This window comes from Rutidosis leptorrhynchoides, chromosome 10 (assembly GCF_046630445.1).
Source record: "Rutidosis leptorrhynchoides isolate AG116_Rl617_1_P2 chromosome 10, CSIRO_AGI_Rlap_v1, whole genome shotgun sequence".
NCBI classification, from domain to species: Eukaryota; Viridiplantae; Streptophyta; class Magnoliopsida; order Asterales; family Asteraceae; genus Rutidosis; species Rutidosis leptorrhynchoides.
In genome coordinates, this window is record NC_092342.1 from 326,156,404 (window position 1) to 326,177,593 (window position 21,190).

Below are 21,190 nucleotides of genomic sequence, written 5' to 3' on the forward strand. Positions count from 1 at the left end.
GAAAGAATTGTTTAAGAAAATTTTCAACTAAAACATCCCATGTATCAAACGCCCCTTCAGGTAACGATTCTAACCAATCTTTGGCTTCTCCCTTTAAAGTCTATGGAAATAACATGAGATATATCTGTTCATCCTCCACTTCTCTTATTTTGAATAAAGTACAAATCCTGTTAAAGGTACGAAGATGTTCATTTGGATCTTCCTTCGGTGCACCACTAAATTGGCATTGATTAGTTACCATGTGTAGGATTTATCCTTTTATTTCATAATCTGGCGCATTAATGTCTAGTTGAGTAATTGCGTAACCTTGGCCAGTGAGTTTAGCTCGCATTCGGTCTTCCATACTTAGAGGTTCCAGATTTTCCATAATTGAATTTGTTGAATCTAAATCACTAGAGGATTCCGATTTAATGGGTTATTCCTCGACAATCTCTGTTTGAATGATTGGTGGTTCCGGAGGAAAGATTAGTTGTTCAGAATCTCTGAATTGTAACTGAATATCCTCCGGATTCTCAATTGTGAGGTCGGGTTCAAAAAATAGATTATCGAAAATTTGAATTGGAGTACTTGGTCGACTGGATGATGATTCTAAAGAAAAATCAACGGCGAAAATATTAGCTAGATGTCTTGATCGAGTTACAGTTGGTGAACGTATAAAAGGTGGTGAACGTTTTGCTCGGTGCATTCACTGAATATCCTATTAGTTATAAAAGATAAAAATTATATAAGTTATCAAATTAATAGACTTTTCTGATTTTGCCCACATTTCGAATAGCCAATAGATGCAGCAGGTAGCCAGGACCTTTTAAATCGGAAGCCCACAACTCGCCACTAACAAATTCAACTATTACTACGAACCAGAAAATTTAGGATGTCTATCAATTTAACCACTTAAAAGAATTTTTTGTTGAAGTTTAAAGAAATTTAGAGAAGAAATAGAAAATTCTATGTCCTAAAAACTAGAGCGTCGAGAAATAAGAAAGAAAAAGAGCGCGTCGAAAAACGTCGAAAAATAAAAGGTAAAAAAAAAATAATTAAAAGAACGTAGCGCGTCGAAACTTAAAAAGGAACTAAAATTTAAGAATTAAAACTTACGTCTAAAGATGTTAAAGCTTAAAGAAATTCTATATCCAAAATGACAATAACTTAAAAAGTACTAAATCTTAAAATGGCGTCGCAAAATTCTAAAGCACTTAAATCTTAGTCTAAAGAAAAAGCACTTAAGGGATTTTACGGCAAAGCTTAAAAATCTAAAAAAAATAAAAATAACTATGGCAAAAACTATGACTTAAAACTAATTACGAGCGAAAAATATAAATATTACGAATAAACGATTAAAAAGGTACGAAATTTTAAAAATAAAACTTAAAGTTGTAAAAAAATACAATTTTTATAAAAATATTATTTTTAAATTAATATTTTATAAAATTATTAATTTTATAAGTAATAAAACTAAATAATACCTAAAAATACAAATTTAATTAACTAAAACTAATTAATATTTTAATTAAACCCTAATTAATAATAATAAATAAATAAATAACCCTAATTTCATAATTAATGCTGCAATGTTTGACCTGTCAGAAACCTCCGCGAGTACGGATGCCAACTGGCAAAAAGTACCGCGAGTGCGGATGCCACAGATGCAGGTCGAATTTTTTTTTAGGCTCAGTTTCTATTTTTTTTTTACTTTTTATGTTTTGTTTTTTAATTTTCTGTTTTTATTTTATAGAAAATGTTTTAAAATATAACTAAAACTTATATTTTAAATAAAAATCACTTATTAGTATTTTATAACTAAAAATACTTTTTTTTAGAGACTTAAAGATATATAGTTTTTATGTTTTTATATTTTTGAAATTTAAAACTTATGTAAATATACTTTTACAAAAATAACGTAAAAACTAAATTTCTTTTTTTTTTCTAATTGGGTCTCGCTTCGGCGTTAAGTGTTATTCCCCGGTAGCTGCGCCAAAAATACTTGATGTGCGTAGAGGTGTATACGAAATAGTTATATATTTATTATGAAAAACTATTAAATACGATACAATTTTACACAAGTTATTTATTTATTTATAGAGTGGATATACCTAAACCTTGCTACAACACTTATAGGCAGTGTACCTAATCGTACAGTAGTGTAGTTTTTAGTAAGCCCGGTTCGTCCACAGGGAACTTGCCAAGTTTAACGCTATATTTTTAAAAACTATATATAAATATAAATATAAGTAGTATTATTATTATAAAAGGGAGTTTTTACCGTTTAATGACCGGTTTGTCGATTTTAAAACTTTAGTCGCAGTTAAAACCTAATGTAAAATATTAAAAATAAATATAACTTAATTTTAAGCGTAAAGTAAATAATGATAATGAAATTGCAATAAAAGTGCGATAAAATAAAATTGCAATAATTAAAGAGTACGATAAATAAAATGACAATAAATTAAAGTGCGATAATTAAAAGTGCAATTAAATATGAAATAAATAAATTATGCTTATTTAAACTTCCATAATCATGATGTTTGACGTGTTGATTTTAGTTTATTACCATGGGTTAATTGTCCTTTGTCCTGAATTATTCAATATGTCCATCTGGTTTTTGTCCATAACAGTCCATCAGTCATAAATATAAAGTGCGAGTGTCCTCGTCAAATTATCTTTATATCCGAAGTCAAATATTCCAACTAATTGGGGACTTAAACTATAATTACACCAAGTGTCCTTGTATATAATTCACCCCTATTTTAATAAGTCCATTAACTATTAATTCATTCCCGTGTCCGGTTAAATGAACAATTATTAGTACTTATAAATATCCCGCCCATCGTGTCCGATCGAGTGTATATGGTTATTTATAGGTACGTCCAATTGTAAATCTTTATATTAAATTAACAAACTATCATTTAATTAAATAAATATAAAGCCCATTAATAGCCCATAGTCTAATTTCCACAAGTGTCGTTCTTTTGTCCAAACCCCAATTATGGTACAAAGCCCAATTACCCCGTCTTTAATATTTAGCCCAATATCATGATTACTTCAATTTAAATAAGCATAATAATAACTTAGCTACTAGACATTAATTTAAAAAGGTTGAACATAACTTACAATGATTAATAATAGCGTAGCGTTACACGGACAGAATTTTGACTTACACCCTTACAACATTTGCTAACATACCCTTATTATTAGAATTTAAAATTAAAATTAAAATTAAAATATAATATATATATATATATATATATATATATACGTTTGAGTAAGAAGAAGAAAAAGATGTGCCGAATTCAGCTTAATGCGTTGCCTTTTATAGGCTCCATCTGGATACTGTGCACTCCGCGAGTGCGGTTTTTCTTGCCTTCGAAGCTCCGCGAGTGTGGATCTGTGGATTCCAGCTCACACTTTGGATCCTAGCTTTGCCGACGGTTTTTAAAATATAAATATAATATATATAATTTTAAGAATTATTTATATATTATATTATATTTATGTGCATAGTTGACTTGTAATTTTCGGCCCGTTGCGTCGCGCGTTGAAAGTTGACTTAGGTCCCGGTTCCGGATTTTCGAACGTCCTTGTGTACTATTTAATATCTTGTACTTTGCATTTTGCGTCTTGTACTTTTGCAATTTTGAGACGTTTCTCATCAATAATTTGAACCACTTTGATTGTACTTTGTACTTTTTAGCTTTTTGGTCGTTTGCGTCTTCAAATTATCGAATCTGTCTTTTGTCTTCACCTTTTATTATTTAAACGAATATATTACTTGTAAATAGAACAATTGCAACTAAAAGCTTGTCTTTCTTGAGGGATAATGCTATGAAATATATGTCCGTTTTTAATATTATAACTATTTTGTACAAGTGCTATGAAATATGATATACCTAAAATATATGTTCGTAGTAAACAAAAATACTTGATGTGCGTAGAGGTGTATACGAAATAGTTATATATTTATTATGAAAAACTATTAAATACGATATAATTTTACACAAGTTATTTATTTATTTATAGAGTGGATATACCTAAACCTTGCTACAACACTTATAGGCAGTGTACCTAATCGTACAGTAGTGTAGTTTTTAGTAAGTCCGGTTCATCCACAGGGAACTCGCCAAGTTTAACGCTATATTTTTAAAACTATATTTGTAAATAAATATATATATTACAATTATTATTATAAAAGGGGGTTTTTACTGTTTAATGACCGGTTTGTGAATTTTAAAACTTTAGTCGCAGTTAAAACCTAATGTAAAATATTAAAAATAAATATAACTTAATTTAAAGCGTAAAGTAAATAACGATAATGAAATTGCGATAAATAAAAGTGCGATAAAATAACATTTACGATAATTAAAAGGTACGATAAATAAAATGATAATAAATTAAAGTGCGATAATTAAAAGTGCAATTAAATATGAAATATATAAATTATGCTTATTTAAACTTCCGTAATCATGATGTTTGACGTGTTGATTTTAGTTTATTACCATGGGTTAATTGTACTTTATTCCTGGATTATTCAATATGTCCGTCTGGTTTTTGTCCATAACAGTCCATCAGCCATAAATATAAAGTGCGAGTGTCCTCGTCAAATTATCCTTATATCCGAAGTCAAATATTCCAACTAATTGGGGACTTAAACTATAATTACACCAAGTGTCCTTGTATATAATTCACCCATGTTTTAATAAGTCCATTAACTATTAATTCATTCCCGTGTCCGGTTAAATGAACGATTATTAGTACTTATAAATATCCCGTCCATCGTGTCCGGTTGAATATAATAACATGTATCATCTGCAGATTGCGGTTGTTGCATTGCTCTATCAACAGAAAAGGTAACACTCTCGTCCTTTATACTTAGGGTCAGTTTCTTACCAAACACGTCTATTATTGCTTTGGACGTGTTTAAGATTGGCCTTCCTAATATGAGAGGAACTCGAGAATCTTCTTCCATGTCCAGAATAACAAAATCTACTGGAAATACTAAAGTACCAACTTTAACTAGCATGTTCTCCATTATCCCTCTAGGATATTTTACTGATCGATCAGCTACTTGTATGCTTATTCGTGTTGGTTTCAATTCTCCAAGGTCTAGTTTAGTGTATAGTGAATATGGAATTAAATTTATACTAGCACCTAAGTCTGCCAATGCTTCTATTGAACTAAGACTACCCAGAAAACATGGAATTGTGAAACTTCCTGGATCAGATAGTTTTTCTGGTATCTTATTCAACAGCACTGCAGAACAATTGGCATTCATAGTAACAGCCGAGAGTTCTTCCATTTTCTTTCTATTTGTGATTAAATCTTTCAAGAATTTAGCATATCTAGGCATTCCTGAAATTACATCAATGAAAGGAAGATTGACATTTATCTATTTAAACATATCCAAGAATTTGGATTGCTCGGCTTCAAGTCTCTCTTTTCTCATTTTACTTGGGTAAGGAAGTGGTGGTTGGTATGGTTTAACATAAGGTTTAGCCTTAACTGTGTTATCTTCATTAACCTTTTCAACTACCGGTTCTGTTTCCTTATCTTGCTCAGACTGTGGTTCTTGTGTAGTAGGAATAGAGTCATCAGAAATTATAGGTATTTTAGGTGGTTTAAGTGTAATACCACTTCTTGAGGTAATAGCTTTAGCTGTTTCATTCCGGGGATTAGCATTTGTATCACTAGGTAGACTTCTCGGTTTTCTTTCACCTATTAACCTTGCTAGGTTACTTACTTCTTGTTCCAGATTTTGAATAGAAGCTTGTTGGTTTCAAAATGCTTGAGCATTTTGTTCATTGGTTTGTTTCTGAGATGTGAAAAATTGAGTTTGAGATTCAACTAGCTTCGACATCATATCTTCTAAATTTGGCTTTTTATCATCGGTTTGTGGTGGTTTGTTTTAAAAAAGAGGTCTTTGCTGATTGTAAGTATTATTGGATACTTGTTGATTGCTAGGACCTTGTTGGTTGTTGTATAGAACATTTCGGCTATAGTTCTGATATTGATTGTAGATTGGTCTTGGCGGTTGATGTGAAGACCCGTCCTAATCCATCCGAACGAAGTCCATATCGATTATAAACGATTTACAACAGTTGATTACATCGCGAGGTACTTGACCTCTATATGATACATTTTACAAACATTGCATTCGTTTTTGGAAAAGACAATCTTTCAATTCATCGAAAGTTAACGACATGCATACCATTTCATAATATATCTAACTATAATTAACTTAATAATAATCTTGATGAACGCGACGACTCGAATGCAACGTCTTTTGAAATATGTCATGAATGACTCCAAGTAATATCCTTAAAATGAGCAAATGCACAGCGGAAGATTTCTTTCATACCTGAGAATAAACATGCTTTAAAGTGTCAACCAAAAGGTTGGTGAGTTCATTAGTTTAACTTAAATAATCATTTCATAATTTTAATAGACCACAAGATTTCATATTTCCATTTCTCATAAACATACGTCCCATGCATAGAGACAAAATATCATTCATATGGATTGAACACCTGGTAACCGACATTCACAATATGTATATAAGAATATCCCCATCATTCCGTGATCCTCCATCGGACATGATATAAATTTCGAAGTACTAAAGCATCCGGTACTTTGGATGGGGCTTGTTGGGCCCGATAGATCTATCTTTAGAGTTCGCGTCAATTAGGGTGTCTGTTCCCTAATTCTTAGATTACCATACTTAATAAAAAGGGGCATATTTGATTTCGATCATTCAACCATATAATGTAGTTTCGATTACTTGTGTCTATTTCGTAAAGCATTTATAAAAGCAGCGCATGTATTCTCAGCCCAAAAATATAAAGGGTAAAAAGGGCAAATGAAAACTCACCTAATGTATTTTGTAGTAAAAATACATATGACGTCATTAAACAAACTGAACAATGCAGGGTTGGCCTCGGATTCACGAACCTATATTATTTATATATATATTAACACACATAATTGTAATCAAACGAATTTATATATATCATTAGTGATTTAATTGTTATTTTAATTATGTGTTTCATTAATAACCTAATTAATTACATTTATTAATATTTATTATAATAAAGTATTAATATAGTTATGTTATATGTGGTAATTACGATTTTTATATAACTAATAGATATATGATAAAATAGTCATGATAATAATAATAAATAAAAAGTTGTTTTATTTTACAATAATAATAACAATAATAATATATAAATAATAATATTGTTGTTAAAATAATAATAATGATAATCCTAATCATAATATTACCTATATCAATATTACTAATACTAGTAATAATTACACTAATAATGTTTAATGATGTTACATGGTAATAAAATTATAATAATATTAATATTATTCATAATTGTAATTATATTTATAATAATAACTAACATTTATTTTAGCCTTACTAATAATAACAATTATAACTAATGATAACAATACTAATAACAATAGTAGTAACTAAAATTATATCAATAATAATGATAATAATTAGTTTTTAAAATAAAACTACCTCAAGAGTAAAAGCTTCAAAATAAATAAGGAACATAAAGTGCCTCCGTCCAGGCTCGAACTCGCGACCTCTCGTTCCAAGCAAACACCCCTAAACCATCTGTCTGTTTTCGTTTTTCTGATTTAGAACGCATCTTGTATCTATATATCTCGAATGTCTATCAGTTTGCTATTTTATTCTCCTTCTAAAATTAAATGACCATATAACCCTAATTATCATCTCTTCATTCTTTATGCTCGTAATACTATCATCATAATTATCATATCATAATAAATGCATCATCATCATTCTAAAATTATCATCATCATCATCATCTTAACATCTTTCATCACCTTCATTCAGGTTCGTTAATCACCATCATTGTTATTACCATGAAATCATCTCATCATCACAGAACCATTATCAAGCATCGTCATCTTATCATCTCCAACCTCACGATAGTCACTATTTATCGTCACTTTTATATTCTCGTCATCATCTGTTACCCTTTTCATTACATCGTTACTCATGGTTTACCTATGTAAGAAGCAGATGGGCTTAAAGTTTCCTTCATCCTTAATTCATGTCCAAGCCCAACAAAACAAACCCACTAAAAGCCTGATTCAAGTTTAATTTGGCCCAAGTTCTATCAAATAAATAAAGGACTTTGGTGTACAGATATGTTTACGAAGCAGTAGGAAACAGTATGCAGGTCACACGCTAACAGACTGTAGCAGTAGTAAAATAATAATATCATGATCAAATTGCAAGATAGATTTTTGTAGTGGTGGGGTTTTACGTACACAATTGAACCGAGATTGGTTCTACATCACTCGATTGCCTCCACCTCAAAAAGAAAGTGACACATTGTTGGCCACTTTGCATTAATGTACAAATGTCTCTTAATCATAATGGGCATTATCGATACTTTTTCTTTATTAATTCTATTACTATAATAACAAGTGATAATGTTTCGGCCCACCATAGGAGGAAACATACTCTTAGATATCATTAACGCATTACCTCATTATATATCATCATTTGCTTCGCCATTTTAATAGAAACAATCGGTGCAGCAGAAATTTCAGGTTATAGTAAGGAGTTGTGGTGGTGTTTAATTCAAGGTGGAAGGTGGTTTTGTGATGGAGTTCGTGGGTAATGATTTGAGATATATGCAGTTTAACGAGAGGAAAGAAATAATATAGAACACGTACCCTAGTAGAAGTGAGCATGAAGTTTGCTAGTTGCTTATGGTGGAGCTACGAGTGGTAGAGTTTGATCTTGATTCACGGTGTTGGTGGTTTAGGAGGAGAGAAAGGTTTTTGCATCTATATGTATATTATTTCTTCCATATGTGTAACTTATATATGCATATATGTAGTGGTTGAATCTTAAACAGAAAGGAGGAAAACAATGTTAATGCTAATCTTTAAAACACGGATAAGATATTTGATTATACAGTAATTTTCTACTTTACAGATCATGCAAAATTTGATTCTAGTTAATCGACAAAATTTCACAAAGAAAAGAATGGAAAGTTGATGTTGAAGTATAACAAGATCAAATCATTATTTGATATTATATATTATATTTAATAATTGATAATTAATAAATATAAATACATTAACAATAATACAGCCGTAATACTATTAATAATAACAAAATAATAATACAATTAATATTAATATTAATTATAATAATAATAATAATATTAATAACAATGATAATAATAATGATAATGTTAATTATAATATTATTATTAATCATATTAATAAATTATATTATTTTTATAATAATAGTAATGATAATCTATAATAATGATAATAATAATAATGATTCTTGATGATAATACCTAAATATTTATTCTAATCATTATTGCATAAAATTTGTTATTAAATGATTAAATAAAAATTAACCCAATTATTAGTACTCAATCCTAGGTCAAATATAAAAAATGTTAAAATTTAATAATTAGGTCTTAAATATACTTTTAGTAAAACTATAATTTATATAACTTATTTTCGGATTACCGTTTATTTTAAAATAATATAAGTTTGACTTTAACTTACTTAATATCGATCGAATGACAATTGAGCGTTATTGTCACTTACAAAATAAATTCAGAACTATATATATTCAATATACTTCATTTACATATATAGATAATAATTAACATATATTATTTTATTTTACATTATTAATTCTATCAATTACTTCATATAATATTTCAATTTATATTTATATATATATATATATATACATACACACACACACACACATATCTATTTACAAATAGTTGTTCGTGAATCGTTGAGAACAGTCGAAGTGTAATTTAATATATGAACATCGTTTCAAAAATTTTCTAGACTCAACATTACATACTTTGCTTATCGTATCGAAATCATATAAAGATTAAGTTTAAATTTAGTCGGAAATTCCCGGGTCGTCACAGTTGATAATTATTCTGATAATTATTTCTAGGCCTTTGGTTTATGTATGAAACATTCTCTCTTTGTTCCATTGTTAGTTCAATACTGAGACAATCTTTTGTCAAATGTGGTCCTCCACACTGCTCACAACTAATTCGTATTGAGTGGATATCTTTAGTCATCTTTTCCATTCGTCTCTCGATAGCATCTATCTTTGCGGAAATGGAATCGAAGTCATGGCTAGAATCGGCTCTAGCTGCTTTAGATGATCTATGGATATCTTTTTCTTGGTGCCACTCATGTGAGTGGGAAGCAGTGTTATCAATAATTTTGTAAGCGTCAGTTGCGGTTTTATTCATAATGGAACCACCAGCTGCTATATCGATGTCTTTCCTTGTAGTGATGTCACATCCTTGGTAGAATATTTGTACTATTTGACAAGCGTCTAAACCATGTTGCGGACATCCTCTTAATAACTTTCCAAATCTTGTCCACGCCTCATACAAAGTTTCATTTGGCTTTTGCGTGAACGTAACAATTTCTCCTTGAAGTCTTACGGCTTTAGATGTCGGAAAGAATTGTTTCAGAAATCTTTCAACTAAAACGTCCCATGTATCAATCGCCCCTTCAGGTAACGATTCTAACCAATCTTTGGCTTCTCCCTTTGAAGTCCAGGGAAATAACATGAGATATATCTGTTCATCCTCCACTTCTCTGATTTTAAATAAAGTACAGATCCTATTAAATGTACGAAGATGTTCATTTAGATCTTCCTTCAGTGCACCACTAAATTGGCATTGATTAGTTACCATGTGTAGAATTTGTCCTTTGATTTCATAATCTGACACATTAATGTCAGGTTGAGTAATTACGTGACCTTGGCCTGTGCGTTTAGCTCTCATTCGGTCTTCCATACTTAGAGGTTCCAGATTCTCCATGATTGAATTTATTGAATCTGAATCACTAGAGGATTCTGATTTAATGGGTTATTCCTCGATAATCTCTGTTTGAATGATTGGTGGTTCCGGAGAAAAGATTAGTGGTTCAGGATCTCTGAATTGTCCCTGAATATCCTCCAGATTCTCAATTGTGAGGTCGGGTTCAAAAAATGGATTATCGGAAATTTGAATTGGAGTTCTTGGTCAACTGGATGACGATTCTAAAGAAAAATCAACGGCGACAATATTTGCTAGATGTCTTGATCGAGTTACAGGTGGTGAACATATAAAAGATGGTGAACGTTTTGCTCAGTGCATTCACTGAATATCCTATTAGTTTTTAAAAAGAAAGAAAATTTATATAAGTTATCCAATTAATAGACTTTTCTGCTTTTGCCCACGTTTCGAATAGCCAATAGATGTAGCAGGGAGGCAGAACCCTTTAAATCGAATAGCCAATTGATTGTAAATTGGGCATTTTGAAGTGAAGATATATTATTCATCAATTTTCCTCGAAACGAAGGACCAAAAGATGAAATGACAATAGACTTCCAAAGGTCACTTTTGCGAGAGTTTAAACGAACCCACCACTTGGCCAACATTGCAAGATTTTTCAACCGAAGCTGGGTAATTCCTAGACCACCCAATTCTTTAGGTAAACAAACCGACTCCCATTTGACTAGACAAGTTTTATTTTTAAGGCAATCCCCTCCCCATAAAAATTTTCTACGATATCTTTCAAGTAGTTTTATGATAGACATCGGAGCTTTATACATGGACATATAGTGAAGAGGTAAATTAGAAATTACCGCATTTACCATAACAAGACGACCTCCGAAAGATAAGCATCTACCTTTCCATCCGGCTAATTTACTTTTGAACTTTGAAATGATTGGTTCCCACATTGAAGTTCTTTCTCTATTAAGTCCAATAGGAATACCAAGGTATTCTAATGGAAAAATGCCCACTTTGCAATCAAAAATGTTTGAGAAGGAGATCATATCGCTTCTAGAAACATGAATTCCATACATTGTAGTTTTGGTCGCATTCATTTGAAGCCCAGAAAGAGATGTGAAAAGTTGCAAAGTAAGCTTAATACGATTTAGTTCTCTTGCATTAGGTTGAGCGAAAATAATGGTATCATCGGCAAATTGGGAATGATTTAGCTTTAAATTAGGCCCAATACAAAAGCCTTCAAGATTGCCATTGGACAAGTGTTTGGAGAGAAGTTTACTAAGGACCTCCGCAACGATAATAAACAAGAAGGAAGATAGAGGATCTCCTTGTCTCAACCCCCATTTCATAATTCCTTCACGAGAAGGAGAACCGTTTAAAAGGACCGAAAAAGACACGTTTGAAATGCAAGTCTTGATCCATTGAATGAATTTAGATCCAAACCCCATTTTTTGAAGGACCTTTAAGAGAAATTCATGGGACACACAATCGTATGCTTTTGAAAAATCAATTTTCAACAACACAAGAGGCTTCTTTTTCTTCTTTGCCATGTGAACGATCTCACTTACAACCATAACCCCGTCCATTAATAAACGAGAAGGTACAAAACCATGTTGAGTTTCACTAATGATAAGAGGAATTGTGCGTTTTAATCTATTAGCGAGTGTGATGTGTGCGAGGCGGTGTACAAAATAGTTATATTTTTACAACAAAATACTATTAAATACGATACAATTTTGCACAAGTTATTTATTTATTTATAGAGTGGATATACCTAAACCTTGCTACAACACTTATAGGCAGTGTACCTAATCGTAGAGTAGTGTAGTTTTTAGTAAGTCCGGTTCGTCCACAGGGAACTCGCCAAGTTTAACGCTATATTTTTAAAACTATATTTGTAAATAAATATATATATTACAATTATTATTATAAAAGGGGGTTTTTACCGTTTAATGACCGGTTTGTCGATTTTAAAACTTTAGTCGCAGTTAAAACCTAATGTAAAATATTAAAAATAAATATAACTTAATTTAAAGCGTAAAGTAAATAACGATAATGAAATTGCGATAAATAAAAGTGCGATAAAATAAAATTTGTGATAATTAAAAGGTACGATAAATAATATGACAATAAATTAAAGTGCGATAATTAAAAGTGCAATTAAATATGAAATATATAAATTATGCTTATTTAAACTTCCGTAATCATGATGTTTGACGTGTTGATTTTAGTTTATTACCATGGGTTAATTGTACTTTGTCCTAGATTATTCAATATGTCCGTCTAGTTTTTGTCCATAATAGTCCATCAGTCATAAATATAAAATGCGAGTGTCCTCGTCAAATTATCCTTATATCCGAAGTTAAATATTCCAACTAATTGGGGACTTAAACTATAATTACACCAAGTGTCCTTGTATATAATTCACCCATGTTTTAATAAGTCCATTAACTATTAATTCATTCCCGTGTCCGGTTAAATGAACGATTATTAGTACTTATAAATATCCCGCCCATCGTGTCCGATCGAGTGTATATGGTTATTTATAGGTACGTCCAATTGTAAATCTTTATATTAAATTAACAAACTATCATTTAATTAAACAAATATAAAGCCCATTAATAGCCCATAGTCTTGAAATAAAAATACTAGAATCACTTCTTTATTCTTCACACTTTGTACATCAGTGATTTCTATACGGCGGTATGAACAATGGTAGTAACGTTGTGGTTTACAGTCCCATATGACTATGAAAATTTAGATCCTTAAGAAAATTGGATCTTTATGAAAACATTTGATCTTTTGAAAATTCAATATAGTTTTTACCCTAGATAAGTTTTCTGGAATAACCCTTCACCGGTGTTTGCAAAATGTTTTTGTGGGTTTGGTGGGTTTCATATTTGAAAATTTTAGCTCAAAACTTATGGTTTTGTGTCACCCACTTGCTAACCTTGTATTGGGAAAGCAACACGTCCAGTATACTTGCTCCGTATATTACCTTTCGGTAAACTACCATCCGGTTGTAAAGGAAAGCGTTGAACAAGCAACTGTTAAGGCAACGTCCCGTGACATGCAGATGATCATGGTCAAAAACGTGTCGGATGCAATTACTATCCTTGTAGGAGAAATAGTAAAGCTCACCCTATAGTTTTTCGGTCTGGCACAAGGTCCTATCGTCGACCATGCTATGCAACCACTGTTCTTACGGTTGACACCCGATTTGGTTCAGGTAACCTAATGAATTCCAGGTGAATTCCTAGGATTTTACGTTCAATGGTAATGAACGCATTAAAAATGGGTTTTCAGAAAACAAATCGGTTTGTAATTTTGATCAAAATATTTTCTCGTTCAAGCTCGAGTTTAGATATCATCGAATTCCATGAGTTTGAATTCTCAATCTTTAAGGTCAATCTCTAGGATTGAGTAATATCAGTCTTAAAAGCTGATTTTTGATCTTTAAGGAGATTATCCCTTCTGGAGATTTGATTCATTAGTCTTATCAAGCTAATTTGCATGGCACCCTCCCCATTTTACGAGACAGATCCTCTCATGGTTAGGATAAGTCTGACTACTTGGTGACCCTATTTGATGCTGAGGTCCGTGGATTTCCAGCTGATTTTCGAGAAAACTTTTCAAGGTTTTTCGTAGACTCTACAACTGGTCTGGACGACAACTTCTTGACCTAAATCAAGAAGCGCGTGTCTTTTTTGAAAGACTTTACTTCCTTTAAATGATGGAATTGATTCATCGTGTAGATCCATCTATTCTTTCAAAAGTATTACAATAAATCGGGTAAAATGGTTAATTTTGTCCAAAACAAAAGTATCTTTGTACAAAATATATGATATATGTTTTAAAGAAATTGGTAATTTTTTCCCACACTTGGCTTTTATTTTCCTTTCTTTGCCTTTTTATTGTCCTCTATTCCATTTTAAATGAATTCTAACATTTTGAGTTGTTTCTCAATTTATGTCCTTTCCGGGGTAATAATAATTTCGGTGTTAACACCTAATTTTATCGTTCATAAATATGTATAAACATGATTTTGAATTTATTTATTTGAAAATTTTGAAATATTTTACTAGATTTGGGTAGTCAGTATATAAGACTAGGGCTGTTCTTTATTATCAGAGAGCACTAGATTCTAATACAACTACTGCATTACTAGTATTTTTAATGGTAACCAAGTGTTTAAATCAAAAAAATTTTAAAAAAAAATCCGAAAGAATTTAACCCCTTCCCACACTTAAGATCTTGCAATGCCCTCATTTGCAAGAAATCAGTAACAATTTAAATTATTGAGGGTGATCAGCGTAGAAAAATGATTAAATTTTACCAAAGTTTCCAAACATATTGGTGTTTGTTTGTTGAATGATAAATGGTGTACATCATTTGTTCATTCTTGCAGTTGTTATTTCACATATATTTTGCATCTTGTCGTCAAAATTTGTTGCTTTTGCTGAACTTAATGTCAGTCTTTGAAAATGCGCTGTTTTACCCTGTTTTGTACATGAGATAAATTACAAACATATATATACATATTTTTTAAGTTGGGTATATCACCCCACATTCAAAAATTATTAAAAATCTAATAAGAAAAGTTAGAAAATTATAAAAACTATTAAAGTATCAAAAGAAATATTAAAAGTATAAAATTACAAGTTACCAAATAAATAAAAATAAGTATAAAGAAAATCAGGGTTGATAAGGATTGTGCCAGTAGTTGATAAGAAAATGCGCTGTTTTACCCTGTTCGGTATGTTTACCTAGTCCGTCCCTCGACAAAATTTAAAATTTGTCATTTTTAAAGCGATTGTTTTAAAAGCAAAGATTTTTGGGTTTTTTAATTTTTTTTGGTATACTTTAGATCAATAAAATTAAAAATAAAGATAACAAAATTTTTCGCCCCGCCCTCGGGTAAAGCAATTTCGGTTCCATGACCTAGTCTTTAACTTACGAAGAATTTTAGAAATCATTTTTTTAACTTAATGAAATAAAGTAAATTTTTGTTTTTAAATTCACACAAAACTTAAATTTAAAAAAAAAACATATTAATTTTATACAAAACCTACTAAACAAAAAATTCAGAATGGGGAGAGAAAACTAGTTCTTTAGTGTCTGCTAGTGGAAAAGACCAATCGGATTCCATTCTCGGAACTACACGAGAACAGAACAACTAACTCTAGACATTATTTTCTTTTTAATACATTTGAATCTCCCCACACTTAGGTAGCTGTGGTGTCGAAATTGTGATTAACTTTATCGTCAATTTCTCTTGGACCATAATCAACTTGCATATCTGTGACTTTTGCTTTAAGCCATTGGTCGGATTCCTGTGTAATATCCACAAATTCAACTAGTTTCACCTTTTCTTTAGGCGATAGATTGTATACTAACCGGTTATATAACTTAAAGTTCTCCTTGGTTCTAGCATCGCGAATCCGTTTAATAAGTTTCTTCATTGAACTGTTAATAACGGAGTCATTTAATTTCATATCAATAACGGGGTTCTTTGTTATCAAGTTATCATTAGGTGTTACTTCATCTTCCCCATACTTAGGCGTTTTATTATTGTTAAGCACTACCGTTGGAGTTGGTAAAACAATATGGTTCTTACCAATCGTTTTTGTTGGTTCAACGGTTTTGGTTGGTGGAGATTTAGACTTTCGACTTACAAAGGTGATCGATTTTTCATTATTACTAAGTGTCATTCTACCCTCTCTTACATCAAATAACGCCCCGATGGATGCTAAGAATGGTCAACTTAAAATTAGAGGATTGTTTGAGTCCTCTGCTATGTCAATGATAATAAATTCGACTAGAAAGGTTAAATTATCTACTTGAATGGGTAGGTTGTCAGCAATTCCAACTGGGTGCCTAATGGTTTGATCAAAGAGTCGAACACTCATTTCCGTTGGACTTAACTCACCTACACCTAATCTCTTATATAATGAATAAGGCATAACACTTATACTCGCACCTAAATCTGCTAGTGCATCATACATGACACAATCACTAAGTAGACAAGGAACAATAAATTCACCCGGATCACCCAACCTAGGTGGAGGTTTTGGTGGAACTGTCTTCACCGGGTTTATTTTTACGGTTTTGTTTCTTGCACCTTCTTATTCTTCTTATTCTTTCCAAAGGTATCACAAACTTTATTACCTATCACTTGCTCATACTCAACTCCTTTTCTAGGAAACGGGATGGGTGGTCTGTATGGTGTCACCACTGGCTTTACATACTCGGGTGGTGGTGGTGTTGTAACTTCTTCATTGTTACTCACATCTAAAACTTTCCCATCTTCTGGTGTTGGTTTTTCAGAATTTGTTGACACCATGTTAACGTTTTCATTCCGAGGATTTACTTCAGTATTACTCGGTAGCTTTCCTTGTTCCCTCTCACTCATCATGCTAGCAAGAGTACCTACGTGTTTTTCTAGATTCAAAATGGAAGCTTGTTGAGTTCTAAATGACTGATCAAACCTCTCATTCGTTTGGGTTTGAGATGTAATAAATTGTGTTTGAGATTCCATTAGCTTTGCCATCATTTCTTCTAGATTTGACTTTTTCTCTTCGGTTTGTTGTGGTGGTTTATACAAGCTAGGTCTTTGTTGATTGAAAGTGTTGTTTTGAATTGGTTGGTTATTCAGACCTTGTTGGTTATACGAGTTATTGTTAGGTCCATTTGGATTGTAAAGAATGTTTTGATTTCGATTGAAGTTTGGCCTTGGCGGTTGATAATTATTTTGATAATTATTTCCCAGCCTTTGGTTCATGTAGGAAACATTCTCTCATTGTTCCATCGTTTGTTCGATGTGACAATCTTTCGTTAAGTGTGGTCCACCGCATTGCTCACAATTGATTCGTATTGCGTGAATATCTTTAGTCATCTTTTTCATTCGTCTTTCAAAAGCATCTATTTTTTTGCTGAAACTGAATCAAAGTCATGGCTAGAATCGGCTCTAGCCGCTTTAGATGAACGAAAATATCTTTTTCTTGATGCCACTCATGTGAGTGTGAGGCTGTGTTATCAATAATTTTGTAAGCTTCAGTTGCGGTTTTCTTCATAATGGAACCACCAGCTGCTATGTCAATGTCTTTTCGTGTAGTAATGTCGCATCCTTGGTAGAATATGTGTACTATTTGATAAGTGTCTAAACCGTGTTGAGGACATCCTCTCAACAAATTTCCAAATCTTGTCCACGCCTCATATACAGTTTCATTTGGCTTTTGTGTGAACGTAACAATTTCTCCTTGAAGTCTCACGGCTTTAGATGCTAGAAAAAATCTTTTAAGAAATTTCTCAACTAAAACATCCCATGTATCAATCGCCCCTTTAGGTAACGATTCTAACCAATCTTTGACTTCTCCCTTTAAAGTTCAGGGAAACAACATGAGATAGATCTGTTCATCCTCAACTTCTCTGATTTTGAATAGAGTACAAATTCTATTAAAGATTCGAAGATGTTCGTTTGGATCTTCTTTTGGCGTACCACTATATTGGCATTGATTAGTTACCATGTGTAGGATTTGTCCTTTGATTTCATAATCTGGCGCATTAATGTCTGGCTTAATAATGGTGTGACCTTGGCCAGTGCGTGTGGCTCTCATTCGATCTTCCATACTTAGAGGTTCCGTTATTTCCATATTTGAATTTGTTGAATACGAATCACTAGAAGATTCTGATTTAACGATTTGTGGTTCAGGAGGAATAATTAGTGGTTCAGGATCTTGGAATTGTCCTTGAATATCCTCCGGGTTCTCACTTGTGAAGTCGGGTTCAAATAATGGATTATCGGAAATTTGAATTGGAGTACTTGTTCGACTTGATGATGAATCTAAAGAAAAATCAACGGCGACAATATTGGCTAGATGTCTTGATCGAGTTACAGGTGGTGAACGTATGAAAGGTGGTGAACGTTTTGCTCGGTGCATTCACTGAATATCCTATTAGTTATAAAAATAAAAATAAAAATTATATAAGTTATCAAATTAATAGACTTTTCTGATTTTGCCCACGTTTCGAATAGCCAATAGATGCAGCAGGTAGCCAGGACCCTTTAAATCGGAAGCCCACAACTCGCCACTAACAAATCCAACTATTACTACGAACTAGAAAATTTTGGATGTCTATCAATTTAACCGCTTAAAATAATTTTTCGTCGAAGTTTAAAGAAGATAAAAATCTATGTCCTAAAAACTATAGCGTAGAAATGAGAAAGAAAAAGAGTGCGTCGAAAAACGTCAAAAAATAAAAATAAGATTGAAAAACGTCGAAACTTAAAAGTCTAGAAATTAAATCTAAAAAGTTGCGCCTAAAGGTACTAAAGCTTAAAATGAATTCTATATCCAAAACGGCAATAACTTAAAAGGCACTAAAATTTATAAACTGCGTTGCAAAATTCTAAAGTGTCTAAATTCTAAATCTAAAGGAAAAAGCACTTAAGGGATTTTATGGCAAAGTCTTAAAAATCTAGAAGTATAAAATATTACGGCAAAAACTAAGTTTAAAACTAAATACGAACGAAAAATGTACGAATATTTAAAAATATACAATTTATAAAAAGAGACAAAAAATGATAAAATTATTTATTTTTATAAAAATATTATTTTTATATTATTATATTATAAAATTATTAATTTATAAAACTAATTAAAACTAATAATACAAAATTAATTAAAACTAAAACTAATTAATATTTAATTAAAACCTAATCTTAATTAATAATAATAATAATAATAATAATAATAATAATAATAATAATAATAATAAAACTAAAGCCCTAACTACATAATTAATGTTGTACTAAGTTTCAGTCTGGCAGGCTCCGCGAGTGCGGATATTTTCTGCCCAAAAGCTGCGCGAGTGCGGAGTAAAGCAGATTCATATGATTGCAGGTTCAAATTCGCAGTTTCAAATTTTTTTTTTTTAGAAAATAAAATAAACTTATATTTTAAAAATTAGAAATAAAACTAAAAACACTTTTTAATTTTATATATATTAAACAAACTCTTAAAAATATATTTTTTTCTTTTTTTATATTATTATTAATTTTTTTTATATATTTTTTTAAAAATATAGCGTTACCGCTCCCCTGCAGCGGCGCCAAAAACTTGATGTGTGCAGAGGTGTATACGAAATACTATTATTGTTTACTATGAAATACGACGAAATATTACACAAGTTTTATTATTTATTTACGGATGGAATATACCTTGCTACAACACTATAGGCAGTGTACCTAATCGTAGAGTAGTGTAGTTTTTAGTAAGTCTGGTTCGTTCCACAGGGAGCTAGCTGAGTTTAACGCTATATTTTTAACAACTATATTTATATAAAATATATATATAAATATATATAGTAATATTATTATAAAAGGGGGTTTTTACCGTTTAATGACCGGTTTGTCGATTTTATATTTTAAGCGTAAAGATAAATGACGATAAAATAAATGACAGAATTTAAATTGCGATAAAGTAAATTGCAGTAATTAAAATGACAGTAAATAAAGGTACGATGAAATATGAAATAAAAGTATTATGCTTATTTAAACTTCTGTAATCATGATGTTTGACGTTTTGATTTTAATTTATTACCATGGGTTAATTGTCCTTTGTCCTGGATTATTCAATATGTCCATGCAGTTTTTGTCCAAAACAGTCCATCAGTCATAAATATAAAGTGCGAGTGTCCTCGTCAAATTATCCTTATACCCGAAGTCAAATATTCCAACTAATTGGGGACTTAAACTGTAATAAGGTTTTAATACATTGTTAATGATTACACCAGGTTATCGACTGTGTGCAATCCAAGGTTTTAATACTTTATTATCAATTACACCAAGTGTCTTTGTATGTAATCTACCCCTGTTTTAATGAGTCCATTAACTATTAATCCATTCCCGTGTCCGGTTAAATGAACGATTATTAGTATTTATAAATATCCCGCCCATCGTGTCCGATCGAGTGTATGTGGTTATTTATAGGTACGTCCAATTGTAAATCTCTATATTAAATTAACGAACTATCATTCAGTTAAACAAATATAAAGCCCATTAATAGTCCATAGTCCAATTTCCACAAGTGTCGGTCTTTTGTCCAAACTCCAATTATGGTACAAAGCCCAATTACCCCGTCTTTAATATTTAGCCCAACATCATGATTACTTCGATTTAAATAAGCATAATAATAACTTAGCTACGAGACATTAATTTAAAATGGTTGAACATAACTTACAATGAGTATTAATAGCGTAGCGTTACACGGACAGAATTTCGACTTACACACTTACAACATTCGCCACTATAACCTTATTATTATTAATCTTAAATTAAAGTTAAAATTATAAATATATATATATATATA